Source organism: Acipenser ruthenus, chromosome 12, assembly GCF_902713425.1.
Source record: "Acipenser ruthenus chromosome 12, fAciRut3.2 maternal haplotype, whole genome shotgun sequence".
NCBI lineage: Eukaryota > Metazoa > Chordata > Actinopteri > Acipenseriformes > Acipenseridae > Acipenser > Acipenser ruthenus.
In genome coordinates, this window is record NC_081200.1 from 24628889 (window position 1) to 24645394 (window position 16506).

Here is a 16506-nt window from a genome sequence, read left to right on the forward strand (position 1 = left end):
CAATAACCTGGTGACTGCTGTTCTCATCTGGTTTTAGCCACCGCTTGGCTAAGTGGATGAGATCAAACATTTGCGATCTTGGCGGTAGTGACATCTTGAAGCTCCATGCGTGATATTTTTGGGCTCTCAAAGCAGTAGTAATCCCAGCCCGGGCTAAGATCTCAGCTTTGAGTACGTCGTAGCTGTCAGCTTCCTCTTGAGCCAGGTCAAAGTAAGCTTTTTGGGCCTCTCCAACCAGAAAAGGTGCGACAATTCCGGCCCACTTATCACGTGACCAGCCCTCTCGTATTGCAGTCCTCTCGAAGGCTAAGAGATAGGCCTCGATGTCGTCTCCGCTTGTCATCTTGTTCAGGACATGTGTTGACCCGATTGATGCATTGGTTGCAGATGGAGTAGAGGAAGAAGGGGCTGTAGCCACTTGTTCCAACCGTTGAAAAATAGCCACTCTTTCTACCCTTGCTTCATGTATCTGTTCATTCTGCAACCGGTTTGCTTCCTGTTGCGCACTGGCCATGTTTATCATGGTCTGTAGCAAGACGTCCATGTTTGCCATGTTCAATGGTGTTCTACGGTCAGGTGGGTACTGTAGTTGAATCCTGCAGTTTTGGCAATCCCACCGCTGCCACCAAGTGTAACCCGGTTGGTATTAGTTACGTAATATGTGTAGGATAGCCAGAAGGTGTAGAACAGGGTGAACAGATGGACGCCACACAGGAAATGCAAAACTACAGTAACTTTTATTGTGCTGCTGCTCTTTCTGTGTTATCCACAACACAACATAGAGTGTCCCTGTAGTCTTGAGGGAGTAAATCATACACGTAATAAAGTTCAGGATTGTCTCAGGTCCGTCGCTCACCGTCCACTTAAACCTCCTGGCGTGGAACTGCAAGGTGAGTAGGTTCAGCTTTCTAGTGGGCACTCCCAACCCTTATAAACCACAGTTACTTTATTCCTGCGTTGCATACATTTCCTCCAGTCCCCTCTAGAGGCAGTGCACAGACAGGCCACCCCTCCTCCAGTGAGTACGTTGGTTCCGCTCTGCTGCTCCTGGGTTGCAGAGGTCCTGTACTGCAGGGTGGACACGACTGCCCCTCCTGGTACTTGGTGGAAGTCCTTTATATGCTGCAGGTCTTAAAGTTAAAAAGTATACCGTCCAGAGACCAATCCTCACAACTAATAAAACAGTACTTCAAATAAAGCACACGGTGTTTTTTCTTCCACTGTACACCGTGTGCGCCAATCTCTGCTCCTCTCAGCCTTTGTTCCCCGTAGCTCAGAGATTTAACAGTCACTGACTTATATGCATTGTAAATCCACTCCGTTGAGTTAAAAGTATTAAACACGCTGTTACTCCACGTCCCACAAGAACAGACGCGCACTTTCTGCGTGCACAAGCAGTGTGGTATTTTTCCTGCAGCGTCCTCGGTGATGTTAGTGCACCGCAGGAAACTTAACAATCAGTCCCACAAAGAACGCCAGTTCCCTGTACCACATTAACACAGGCCGTCTGTCAGCGACTCAATAACAATGCAAAACCTGGGTTTACATACCCTTCCTTTAAGCCTCTGTACTTCGTCCAACTTAAAAGACGTTTCAATTGCTGGTTGTTTTTATAAATCCGAAGTGCCTCTTCAGGTTAATAAAAGAAAGCTTACAGCTTTCCTTCTTCATAAACTGAACTGTGCTTCGTTGTTCAATTTAAATCTTCCACCGTACGCCGTCTCCAACTACTTCAACAATTTTAATATTGTAGACTTTCGCCGTCTCTACAATCAACACGGAACTCTCCACCGTTCCTACGACCCCCCCTCATTAGCTTTGCCAGTCAATTTAAACCTGCGCTAATTACCCAGTATGCATTGACTGGTCACGCTAATGATTATGGGTTCTGTAGTTCACTCTATCCCTTACTTCTCACAACGGGATTTAAAACAACCAGCAACACATTCTTCTTAATACATCTCATTTATACAGCGTTTTCGTTTTGGTACAACCGTTCTTTTTACTTAATTTACTTTATTGTACCCTCTGTATACCTCATTCCTTCTACAATATATATATATACCGTTTGCTTTGAGATACAGGTTGGATTATAACTGGAACTTTTGGATTTCCTATGAGGAAAATGTTAATTGCAAGACAACGGCAAATGTATTATTATTATTATTATTATTATTATTATTATTATTATTATTATTATTATTATTATTCAAGTTACGGATTTAACCTGAGTCAGCATAGTTTTTTTTTTTTTTTTTTTAAATATATACTTCAGGTGTTAGTAAACATTAGTTAGCATGTGTATTGGTTGACTCAAGAATATACTTGTTTAATTTAAACTCTGCATGGGTAGATGAGATTAAGATTAGGGCTTTCGGGTTTTATTAATTGTATTTTTCAGTGCTTATTTTTAGCTATTTTCGAGTTATGTAAATCGTTTTTTTTCGGGGCTTTCGCTTTTGATGTATGAAATTAGTGTTTTCGGTTACTTTTCAAAATGCTTGAGCATTTTTTTTTTAATGTCAAAATATGTATAGTAGTAACTCGACAGTACTTGCATGCTTAAGTTGTGCATTCTTTCCTTTGCTGTCTTCAACAATGAAATCCCTATGATCACGGGCACATTCTTCTGGGGTTTTTCTGCGTAGACATTTTTGTACATTTCGCCACGATTCTGTTTTAAATCATCCATATTTTAACTATAATACAGCTTGAAATCCCGCTAACAAGCCTCCATCCTGATTGTAATCTCGTTTTAAATCTCGCAAGCGGAGTCTCCAATAGAAATGTAGGAATGTGCTGTCATTCAGTAGTTGGGGCGGGTTTAAAGTATTGAGAACGAATCAATGATAGATGCAAGTCAGGAAGGCGGGACATTGCCAAGCTGAAATGTATTTTTTATTATTTTTGTAGTAAGTTTTATTTTTTAATGGGAATAGGGTAAAGTCAACGTGAATTGATTAACCATTTCCACAGCTTTTCCGGCTATCCACCGATTTCATTATTTTTGTATTGGGGGTGTTTTATCGGGTTTTATTGTTTAAAACTGAAAATCAGAAGCCCTGGCAGATCTAGGAGACAGAAAACTAGATTGCCCAGCATGCAACAAGATCATAGAATGATGGTGTAAGTCAATCAACTAATTGTCTACAGCTGAGGGTCATTTAATTAGGTAAACATATATATAAGGTCAGGCTATACAGATGTTGCTGGTTTTGTTGCTGGACTAATGTCGGTGAGTAGTCTGGAAGAAGACATCTGAAAATACTGTTTGTTTGTGTAAACCAAAAGTGAATAAGAATTTGTTGTGTTACCCCCACCCTCTCTACAGTCAGGGAGTAGTCAGGTGAAAATGACCCCAAGTTTAGTTAGTGCTCAGAGGGAGCTAGGTTTTGTTTGTCAGTTTTTGGAAAAGACAACACCCTATTTGACTGTCTTCAATAAAAGTGCATTATACAGTGATATACCACATATCCAGTGTCTGTCTGCCTTCCTGTGTTCCCCCAAACGAGGAGATAGTGTGGTTTAAGCACCCCTCCAACAGATCTATAGGAGAGAGAGAGAGAGAGAGAGAGAGAGAGAGAGAGAGAGAGAGAGAGAGAGAGAGAGAGAGCAGTGCATTGCGAGAAAATATTTCATCAAGGGGTTTTGTGACATCATAAACCAGAAGAACCCTGAGAAAATTAAACAAATATCATCAAATATGTTGTAGTTCAACATATCTATCAATAGAATACAATGCACCATTCTGGGTTCATACTCACAGCCATTTTCATAATGCATAAATGACAATGACAAGTGTTGAATTCAGAATAGTATTGCAGCCATCTTTAAATCTATCAGGTCTATAATGAAAAGTCAAGGCAGTCCACTACACAGAGTGACAGGTTCATACTCACTGTTGTCTTTTTTCGTTACACAGAAAATGAAATTTGCCAGGTGTGTGTCAAGCTCAGACAGACGTATTTCTTCTGGATTTTTGTGCTGTCCTATCTCAGTTAGATAAGATTTTACAAGAACCAAGTCAAATTTGGTTTTGCAGGATGTGCTTACATTTTCTTGTATCTGAAAGGCTTATTTTCTGTATTTGATTTTTATATATGATTTTTATATAAAGTATTACAGTTGCCAATTAGAACAGGTGCTTTTGTATTAACATGATTCACCCGGAGTAAGAGATGAATGGTATAAACTCCCACACAATAACCTGACATTAAAAATGTCCCCCAATCACCAGTACAGTAATCAAAACAAACAAGCGCGTATGCGGTTAAAAATCTTTATTAAGACACTCATTGCACTAATAAAAAAGATGTATTAACACCTATGAATGTAATACTGTGCAGTAATCTGTCACGTATCTGACTGCGATGGGACAGAGTAAGGGAAGATTTGTAAACAGGCAGAAAAAATGAGTCCTGTTTTAAATCCCATTATACAGCTGTAACAAGTACTGTACTATATTATTATCATTGTTTTGAGATTCAGCTTTCATTAGGGAACTCCCCTAAATCCCTTGTTTAGAAAGATGCAGGGTATTAATGCTTGTGACAGAGTAGCTGTCTACTGTATGGGTGTGTGCATTCACTGCTGAGTGACAGACAGGAGATTGAGACAGAGGTTGAAGTTGATGTGCCCCACAGGCTGAGCTGCATGGTTTCCAGGGTATAATGAGACAGACAACAGTTGCAGTTCAAAGCAGTAGGAAACCGCTGTAATTATTTATTTTTGATTTTTTAGTGAACAATGACTCTCATTCCTCCCCTCTCACTCGCAAACTCAGCCTTTCTTAACTTTCTCTTTCAATTCTCCCCCTGACAGATCCTGCTTCTCTCTTTCAAACTTTCCTCTCCACACACACTCAGGTCCTTCTCCCTTCCTCACTCATTGGTCCAACACTCCCTATCTCTGACTGGTCATGTTAGACCCCCCCCCCCAGTGACACACTCACAAACAGGCAGTCTTTCAGCTCTAAAGCTGATGTAACACCAGGCAACTTTCAAGCAACTATTTCAGGCAACTCTTGCAGTGACAAGTTGCATGCAACGTTATCGGTTTTTAAAACAATGCTCAAAATTAGATACTTTTGATTTTGTTGCTTCAACTTTAAACTGTCAGTGGCAACTTTGGTGTAACAACCAATCATGATCCAGATGTATGTCATGTGACCTCAAGACGCCGACTGAAAAAAAATAAAACATGGCTACCGAAAAGAGACCGCACTGTGGAACAAACGAAAAGATCATATTGATTGAATAGTTTAAAAGTAAGTTATCTACATTTTTATGTAAAATTATGTTATTTATGTTATAGCTTAGCTAAATTATTTCACAGAGCTCAAATAATGATAAGGCCTAGTCCGTAGTATGAAGCCTGGGCTAGAGTATGTGGGTGAACCCCGTATTAGCAAGAGGGAAGCGGGTACAAGTGAGGGACAACCATAGTCACCTAGTGCTGTGTCACAGTCACAATGCCTGAAGGAATTGTCTGAACATTTGGGCAAGTGCAATGGTTTTTGCTTTACAGGTCAGTATATTTATATTTATATATTTATATTTGAAATGTATGTAAGATTGACTTCATTGCTATAAGCACCCCAAATTGAGTAATTACTTAAAACTATAAGTGAAAATGTAAACACACACTCATTTGTCTTTTTGAAGTGCATACACAGTCTCACATATATAAGCGTTTTATTCATCAATAAACCTTTATTCTCATAACTGCAAACTGGTTAGCGATATGCACCTAGTAATACATTACCATTCTATACAATTGTATAAAATTGTTTGCTAAGGATAATGTGAAACATCTGAACATAATGTTAAAACAACCCATCATTGATTTTAAACTGAGGAAGAAATCAAATCTAAGTGGAAGAACAGGACGATTTACATGAGAGAACACAAAATAGATTAAAATAGTAAAAGATCTAGTGCTGATGACATATACATCCCAAAATGGCAGCACTATGAGCATTTGGCATACATATGAGATGCATTGCAACCAAGGGCTAGCCAAGACAGCCTCAGCCTATCCCAGGTAATAACACAAACATACCCTATTCCATAGCAACGAACACCCCAAATGGAGCTACAGTAAATAATTACTTTGTTAATCATGCCAGCATGTTTTTTATGCATTTTCCAGCTCTATTTAATATTAACTCATTAATTGTATCTACTTACTGATGAATGTTTTGTCAGTTTTATTTTAAAAACCCAAAATATAATTCTGAAGAAACATTCTTTTGTTTTACAGGTGCCACATCACTCTGCAGCCATCCACCTGAATTACCGTCTTTTCTCTCCAAATCTGTCCTACCAACCACTTCTGACAGCAAAGTTTATACTTCACCAACTTTGGAGGTTTGCATGCCTTATGAAAGCAGCAGGTAGTCAAAAAAATAAAAAAACAGATAAAGACAATAATTATGATGACATTCTTAAAGCAGCTGCTATATACCTTAGTGGAGGTGAAACAAAAAACGAATTAGATCCAGATGAAGCATTTGGAAAGCATGTCACATTAGCATTGCGAGAAATGCCAGTTGAAAAACTGCTGAGGCTCGGTTTCAGGTGCATAGTGTGCTACACAGTATTTCTAAAGAAATGTAATTAAATTGGGAAAAAAAATGAACCAGATGTAGCTACAGACTTTATATACTCAACTGAACAAAAGTTGCTATGACATACTTTCTTCTTTCTTTTTTTGTTTCTTTTATAAACACAAAAACAACTTTGACTATTAATATTTTTATTTGATAACACTATTAAGTATATGTTTTATTTCAGTAAAAATGTATTTATTTAGTCTGCAAATTAATATATTGAATTTGATTATAATGTAGTCTATGAATTAATATTGTATATACTAAAAATGTTTGTATTGTGTTATGAATTAATAAATGATTTGATATAAATTAACACATTGCAGATGTTTTAATTGAATGTATAGTAATTAATATATCTATACACAAGGGAGCTGGGTGGACTTGTCTTTTGAAGGTTTGTAAATTTAAAAAAAGCACATTATAATAACTATTTGAAAAACTAAGTGATTGTTCTAAGCTGCCAGTTCACAGCTCCAGTAGAATTGAAATAATTGTTATATTCATCTCAAATCTGCTTTGCAGTAGATGCTGCATTTTTGCTTTTGGTTACTGGGAGAGGCAGAAAAGAATTCATGGCACCATCTTCCCTCTATGAACCTGACATTATTTGACCTGTCCCTACATCTTCTTGGTCACTGCTTCCAGGTGGAGTGTAAAGTTGCTCCTGAAATACTGGCTGCATGTGCTTTGCACAATTATTATTATTTCAACTTGAGTTCAAGTTGAGTCCAATTGGTCTCCAGAAAATCTGCTAGCGGCTTGCTCTAGAGAGATGGTAGTTGAAGATCCTCGTCTGTTCATCCAGGTTTGCTCTTGGGTAGGGCTTCATTAGGTAACTTTTAAATGCAAAGGCCTCGTCTGCTACCACCACATATGGCACTTTACTCTTGTGTCCTGGCAGGCATTCTGGAGGTGGAAGGTTTAATTCATTGCTCTCAAGAGCTGAACTGAGACCACATTTGGCCCAAACCCCACCATCACTCATTCTCCCATTAGTCCCAACATCAACATAAGAAAACTTTAGCTCAGCATCAACGAGGGCCATGAGGACAACAGGATGTGAGCCTGTGTAATTAAAGTAGTGAGAGCCTGAATTTGGTGGGGGCTCATTAACTATATGTTTGCCATCCAAGGCAGCAATGTATAGTGGAAAGTTCCACATGTCCTTAACCACCCAGCTGCCCATTTATTTTGGCAATTTCCATGTTAAAAATGCTCTTTTTTTGCAGATGTTTCATTCTTAGCCCTCAAATAAGCAATCTGGACAGTTTTAAAAACAATTTTTGCTATATACTGTATATATATATATATTATATATATATATATATATATATATATATTTTAAATACACACTTTTTTATTGTGCTTATGATAAACGGAAATGCAGTATTTCAATAGAATAAGACGCACTTAAAACCCTCATCAATGCTAACGTCTTTGTTTAACACATATACATCAGAAAACTTGCGTTGCAAATTTTCAATCACGTCATATACAGTATCTTCCACAGTTTCAGGCACGGGTGTATAGCGCTGTTATATGAATTATTATCTGTGACGTGTAGGTACAATAAATAAATAGGTCGTTTTGACCAGTACCAAACCTGACAAGGCTTCCTTACAACCTGTAACACCAACAAATAAATAAAGAAATCTCCTCGTTTTATTCTTTTATTCTACACAGACATCCATTTTTCACTCTCAGCTGTGTGTATACAGATGACCCGGGCTGTCAAGCACATTTCTTAGTGACTGCTGCCATCTGTCAGTAAAAAATAAATCTGCATACACTTTTACAATACAGTTTTCTAATTTTTTCATTGAAACATGTTAAAAAAGACGTGTTTACAGATTTAGACTTGCATGCGCTCCATGTGGAAATCGCGGGATAAGCAGCTGGCTGGTTAAATTTTGAGGAAATGGACACCCACTCTTCTTTAGTTTGTGGAGTTCTGAAGTATTCCTCCCTAAGCCCATAGTATAATGCATAGCATGTTTCCAAGCAGCCTTGCTGATTGTATTCGGCTGACACGGAATAAGTATCCTAGAGACTGGAATGTTTCCCCTGTTGTCAGAAACCTAAGTGTATAGCTAGACGCTCATTTGCTACTACTGCTGCTCGCATTACTGTAACTTTTATTTTTTATTTGATCTTCGACAATGGTGAGGAGAGTATGAAAATTGTACTTATCCATTCGAAGCATTGTTTTGAAGCCAGCCATGTCTTCTGTGGCAAGCTCCTTTATGACTGTGTTATAGCACCCATGTTTTTTGTGACGAAGTAGCTAATTTCTTGCCCAAACCTTTGTCTTTTTTTCATATCTTTTTTTTCAAACACACTACACAATGCAGGCAGCTGCAAACATTTTTTTCTTCTTCCATTTCTACCTTTACCAATTGTTAAAACTGTGTCATGACAACTGTAACTGTCAGACATATTTAGTATCCCTTCAGCTAATAGGTACATCAGCTCCAAACCTAAATATTATTGGTTCATCGCTTAAAAAAGTTGCCATTGGAAGTAGCCTGGGGTTACATAGAAGTTGAAGCAACTTTGTTGCCAGCAACCCTTTTGATACAACAGTTGCCGGTAAAAGTTGCCTGTGTTACATCCGCTTAAGTCACACAAGCACCAAAACACAGAGAGAATGCTAACAGATCTGAACAAGAATAACACAGTTTACAAACACACATGTGACAGAAATACAATGAGTTCTGGTGATAAATCTTCCTCCCGACCTGTGAGGGCGCTAAAGAACGGGAGGAGAAGTATCTGGAAGGGCTGGCCTGACAGTTCGTTTCCGGGACCGGAAAGTGGGTCAGCCTGGAAGGAAGCGAGACTCTGTTGTAAGACCGTATTGATTTGACAGGTAAACAAGGGGCAGCTGCAAGTAATAAGGCAGCTGCAACCGTTTACCTAGATATCATGCGGGATTACATATAGGGGCCAGGGTAACGCTGTTCTTTTCCTTCGTTTGGGTTAAACCAAGGACCGAGAAGGACGTAGAGAGCTGTATTACTCTAAAAGAGTTGTGTGTGTGTGTTTGAGTGCTGTATTAGTTGAAAACTAACTGTCTGTCTTTGTTTCCGAATCACCAGACAGCTAGAAACATATCCGGAGCTGTCGCACTGGGCGAGCACAAGCCGGATCACCGCAACACGTACTGTCACAACATCCCGTGTATTCACCCACCACAATCACGACTGCACGCACCCGAGACGGGTGACCGTGTTTTGATTTCTTGTTCAGGACTGTATCCTGTGTTTTGTCAGCCCGAGCTTTACACATCGTTGTGTATTGCCGGGCTTATTATTTTGAGCACTAGACCAGTGCTGACAATAAAAGCCTTTTTCCCCCTGGACTACCGTTGTCTGCCCATTACTCCTGCACCGCATCACTGCTACACAGCTACCCCTCACCACCCACTTTGCCACACGTGGTGTCAGAAACGGGAACATGGACCGCAACGCGCTGGCGGAGCTGCTGCAGGCACTGGAGAGCAGACGGGACGCAGAGGAGAGAAGGAGGGAGGAGCGCTATACAGCGCTCATTGAACGGGTAGGACTGGCCGTGGCTGCAGTAACGACCCGACTGCAACACCGTTGATGTCGCCCCCAAAGGCACGGGCGATGAAGATGTCGGCGGAGGATGACCCGGAGGCGTACTTGGTGGCATTCGAGCGGCTGGCTACCGCGGCGGCTTGGCCGCGGGAGTTCTGGGCCAGCCAATTGGGACCCTGCCTGATTGGGGAGGCTCAGGCAGCTTACCAGGCTATGAGCGACCAGCACGCCACCGAGTATGACCTGGTCAAGCAGGCTATCCTCCGCCGGCTCAACATTACTACCGAGACCCACCGGGCGCGGTTTAGGGAGTACCGGAGAGCCCCGGAGACACGCCCCAGGGTGGTTGCGGAGAGGTTGTGCGACCACATGGTGCATTGGCTGACCCCCGGGCAGAAGACCGCCCAGCAGATGGGGGAAGCCATTGTGATAGAACAGTTCTGCCATGTGGTCGGCGCCGAAACCCAGGCGTGGATACGGCGCCACAACCCCGACACCCTGGAGGAGGCGGTCAAATTGGCCGAAGATTTTGAGGACTCCCTGACCTCTGCCCGGATCGGGATCCTGTCCGCCCCTGCCCATCGGAGCAGCCGCGCTCTCTCTCCCTCTCCTCCAACACCATCACCACCACCCCCCTCGTTCCAGGGACCCAGACCTCCCAGAGCACCGACCCCATTGGGCCCCCTTGCCTCCCCCCCATGGAGACCAAGGTTGGCCCCCAGCTGGGGTAGAGGTGCTGCCCCTGCCCCGTTGCCATACCAGCAGCGGGACAGATTTCTAACCCATGCCCCCTCTGTCCCTCCTATCTGTTTTAGGTGCCACCAGCCGGGACATCTGGCCAGGTCATGCCCCGCTGCCATGGAGTGTGACGTGGCCGCGTGCAATTGGGCACCTGAGACTGGTAAGCGTGGGGAAAATGGTCGGGAGGGGCCTTGTCTGATTAATGTGGTGTTAGGGAATGTGAAAACCCACGCATTAGTGGACACAGGGTGTGAGCAAACCTTGATTAGGACAGCTCTCCTGGGCGGTGTGTCGTGGCGGCCACGAGGTCAGGTGGCCATCTCCTGTATCCATGGAGACACGGCGGCATACCCCACATTAAAAGTATATTTATCGGTAGGACCGATAAAACGTCACCTGGTAGTTGGGGTGGCGGAAAGGTTGCCACACCCAGTTATTCTGGGCCGAGACTGGCCAAAATTCAAAGAATTGATGAAAGAAATGGCAGTCTCAGCCACACACGTAAACGTGGCAGAAAAAAAAAGGAACGAATTGGTGATGTGTTTCCTTTTCACACTGAAATGTTTTCCCCTCTTTTCCGTCCTAGAAAAACGAATAAGGAGAGATGGACCGCAAAATGGGAGGGAGCGTTGTTGAGACAAGGCTGGGGTCTGGTGGGAGAGTGCTGCAATGGTAACAAACGCCAGTCGAAGGGAGTGGGAACGCAGTGTGACCGAGAGAGCGAGGTTACTGGACCGACTAGAGCAGATGTTATTCCAGCCCCTCTCAATGTACCGGACCCGTGGTACTCAAGCGCGGACCTAGTGTGGGGCCAACAAAACGACCCGTCACTGGTGCACGCTTGGGGACGGGTCCGGTCCATTGAAGGTAAGGATGTTGACGGCGCTGGGGCGCTGGTATATCCACACTTCAGTATCAAGGGGCAATTACTGTATAGGGTAAACCTAGCCGCGGGCACAGGACAGCCTGTAACACAATTATTGGTTCCCCCGTCTTGTCGGCTGGAGGTCATGAGGCTGGCGCATGATATCCCTTTTGCGGGGCACCTCGGAGCCGAGAAGACGAGGGAACGGATATTGGCTCGATTCTATTGGGTAGGTCTTCATACTGATGTGTCGAAATATGTAGCCACATGCCCAGACTGCCAGCGAGTAGCGCCGGGTCGAGTGCGCCCCGCCCCTTTGGTCCCACTGCCGATTATTTCCACTCCTTTCGAGCGCATTGCAATGGACATAGTCGGCCCTTTGCTACCTTCTGACTCCGGGTATACGCACATATTAGTAGTGGTGGATTATGCAACGCGATACCCGGAGGCAGTTCCATTGAGGTCCACTAGTGCCGCTGCAATAGCCACCGAGTTAGCGCAGATTATGGCCAGAGTAGGGATCCCCAAGGAGATTTTGACCGATCACGGAACTAATTTTTTGTCCAATACGTTACAGCAAGTGTACAAAATACTAAAAATACGTCCCATCAGGACGTCCGTTTATCATCCACAATCGGACGGTCTGGTGGAACATTTTAATCAGACCTTAAAGTCGATGCTGAGGCGATTTGTAACACAAGAGCAGAAACATTGGGCATCACTTCTCCCCTACCTCCTTTTTGCAGTGAGAGAAGTGCCGCAGAGTTCAACGGGGTTCTCCCCCTTTGAGCTCCTGTACGGCCGGCAGCCTCGCGGCATTCTCGACCTGCTGAGAGAGGGGTGGGAGGAGCACAAAGGCTCGTCTAAAAATGTAGTGAAGTATGTGCTCCTACTCAGAGATCGCCTGGATTTGGTCGGTCGTTTGGCCCAAGACAACCTCAGATCGGCTCAGCACCGACAAGAGCAGCATTATAACAAAAATGCACGGATTCGAACCTTTCGACCAGGGGACAAGGTAATGCTGCTACTTCCCTCATCAGAGTCAAAACTGTGTGCTAAATGGCAGGGGCCGTATGAGGTGATTCGGGCTATAGGGAAAGTAAATTATGAAATTAGACAGCCCGATCGCCGGAATGAACGTGAAATTTACCACATTAATTTGTTGAAGCCCTGGCAGGCAAGAGAGGTCTTATTTATAGCCCCAGGCAATATGGAGGATGATTTAGGTCCCTGTCCAGAGACCCCGAGCACAAGAGCGATTTCAATGGGGGAACAATTAGTTCCGGATCAGCAAAGAGAGCTGCGTAAGCTTATTGAGGAGTTCAGCGATGTTTTTTCTGATGTGCCCGGCAGGACGAACTTAGTTGAATATGACATTATCTCTCCCCCAGGTGTCACAGTGCGAGAGAGATCGTACCGGATCCCGGAAAGTCGACGAAGTGGAGTTCGCAAAGAGGTACGGGATATGCTCGAGCTTGGAGTGATTGAACCTTCCAGGAGCGAGTGGTGCAGTCCTATTGTAATAGTGGCTAAGAAGGACGGCACCAACCGCTTCTGCGTAGATTTCAGAAAGGTGAATGCTATTGCCAAGTTCGATGCGTATCCCATGCCTCGGGTCGACGAACTTTTAGACAGACTGGGAAAAGCGAGGTTTATTTCCACTCTGGACCTGACGAAGGGATACTGGCAAATCCCTCTAACCCGCAGCTCCAGAGAGAAAACCGCATTTTCAACACCAGAGGGACTGTTCCACTTTAAAACCATGCCATTTGGGCTACATGGTGCGCCCGCTGCCTTTCAGAGACTGATGGACCAGGTTTTACGCCCACATCATGAATATGCAGCAGCGTATATTGATGACATGGTGATTTAGAGCTCCACCTGGCGAGAGCATTTGGCTAGGGTTGCAGCCGTTCTTCAGTCTCTAAGAGCAGCCCGGCTGACAGCTAACTTGAGAAAATGTGCGTTTGCCAAAACAGAGACTCAATATTTGGGATTTGTAATGGGAAATGGAAGGGTGAAACCTGTGGTCACCAAAATCCAGGCTTTGGTTGATGCAGCGATCCCCAAAACCAAGACTCAGGTGAGGTCACTACTGGGCTTAGCCGGTTATTACCGCCGCTTCATCCCCGAGTACACCACAGTGGTTAACCCGTTAGTCGACCTCACCAAAAAGAGTGCTCCAAATTTAATTAAATGGTCAGCTGAGTGTCAGGGGGCGTTTGATACGATTAAGCGTAAACTTTGCCAGGCCCCCACTCTTATTACCCCAGATTTCACCAAGAGATTCATCCTCCACACCGACGCCTCGGATGTAGGTTTGGGTGCAGTCTTGTCCCAAAAAGTAGCTGGAGTAGAACACCCGATATTGTACCTGAGCAAAAAAATGTTACCTCGGGAGCGTAACTACTCCGTAGTCGAAAAAGAGTGTTTGGCCATTAAATGGGCTACTCACTCTTTACGATACTACCTGCTGGGACACTCATTTGATCTTGTCACAGACCACGCCCCACTCCAGTGGTTAAGCACCATGAAGGACAGCAATGCCCGGATAACTCGGTGGTATCTGGCATTGCAGCCCTTCATGTACCATATGGTACACCGTGCGGGGAAAGACCACCAAAATGCGGATTATTTTTCCCGGGAGGGGGGAGCAATGGGAAAGGTAGATTTAGCCGAGTGTTCCTTCGGCTCCACTCTGAGCGGTGGGATATGTGACAGAAATACAATGAGTTCTGGTGATAAATCTTCCTCCCGACCTGTGAGGGCGCTAAAGAACGGGAGGAGAAGTATCTGGAAGGGCTGGCCTGACAGTTCGTTTCCGGGACCGGAAAGTGGGTCAGCCTGGAAGGAAGCGAGACTCTGTTGTAAGACCGTATTGATTTGACAGGTAAACAAGGGGCAGCTGCAAGTAATAAGGCAGCTGCAACCGTTTACCTAGATATCATGCGGGATTACATATAGGGGCCAGGGTAACGCTGTTCTTTTCCTTCGTTTGGGTTAAACCAAGGACCGAGAAGGACGTAGAGAGCTGTATTACTCTAAAAGAGTTGTGTGTGTGTGTTTGAGTGCTGTATTAATTGAAAACTAACTGTCTGTCTTTGTTTCCGAATCACCAGACAGCTAGAAACATATCCGGAGCTGTCGCACTGGGCGAGCACAAGCTGGATCACCGCAACACGTACTGTCACAACATCCCGTGTATTCACCCACCACAATCACGACTGCACGCACCCGAGACGGGTGACCGTGTTTTGATTTCTTGTTCAGGACTGTATCCTGTGTTTTGTCAGCCCGAGCTTTACACATCGTTGTGTATTGCCGGGCTTATTATTTTGAGCACTAGACCAGTGCTGGCAATAAAAGCCTTTTTCCCCCTGGACTACCGTTGTCTGCCCATTACTCCTGCACCGCATCACTGCTACACAGCTACCCCTCACCACCCACTTTGCCACAACACATTATTTACAGAGTACTCCCATCCCCTTCCAAAGTCCATAATCAGGTCCATTCCTAGATTGTCCCCAGCTTTTTGAAGCAACTGACCGACAAGAGTTCCAAGCATGTTTTAGCAAGTGCACAGCAACTAACAGAGACATTTTATTTACACTGAATTATCGTGCTGATGCACATCTCTTTCCAGCCATGTAAGACTTCAATAAAGTGCTGCCTTTTGTATTGAAATCTATGTGAATGACAAGGTAACAGGGTGAAAACAGCTGATTGGTGGATTAGTAAGAGCGATTACTACAGTATAAGCAGTGTGTTTGTTATTTAAATCTATGTGAATGGCACTGTGGCAAAATGGTTTGCAGCGTGCAGCTGTAGAGGTGATGTGATTACAAAACAGAGGACAGAACAAAGTTCACAATCCAAACAGAAACGTTTATTTATAATCCCCGTCGGGCGACCGCAAATAATAATCCCAGGCAATACACAGCAATGTCACACACAATCACAAGTCCAGTGCTAGTGGTGAAATGCAATTTATTCGTGTACAGTTGTGTAATGTTGTCCGGGTTTGGTGCTGGCCTTAAGGGACAGCTCTGGATCATGTTAGTCGTCTAACAAGAACAAACAAGTATAATTAGGCATGACAAGCAAACAAAACACTCACGGTTATTTTACAGTTCTCCTTTCTTGGTTCGACCTTAACCACAACAAAAGGAACAGATCACCTAGCCACGTCCCCTTGGTTAGCGAGTGAAACCGTTTCTCCTCCAGTCCGCGGCTGCATGGATGACTTGGTGTACCATAGCTCTGCCCCCTTACTAAATGGCCAACTTCCACCTTTCCATTGAAATGAATTGTAAAACCATACAGTCTGGTGCACTCTGTTCCCTTTACACAGCACCCTTACAGGTTGGGAGGGAGGAAGATTTATAACCAAGATTCATTCTTTCTCTGTCACAGGCACATAACAAGATCCAAACAGCTAAGCTTGCCCGAAATATACGCCATGCTTAACACGGTATAAATAATACCTTTGTTATTGAAATCAATGGTAATGGCAAACTGCAAATGCTATTTGTCAGATATAAACGGCTGCCCGAAAGAACCCTGTACTGTGTAAGTGGTGGATACTGTATCACCAAAAGCAATGGTGACATTGATGTTGGAGTCTAAATGGAAAAGTTCCAATTAGATTGTAAATAATGGGCTCTATGTATCACTGATTTTTCTTTCGTATCTTGACTTTTTGTAGGTTTTGTGAATTCTTTGCCCTA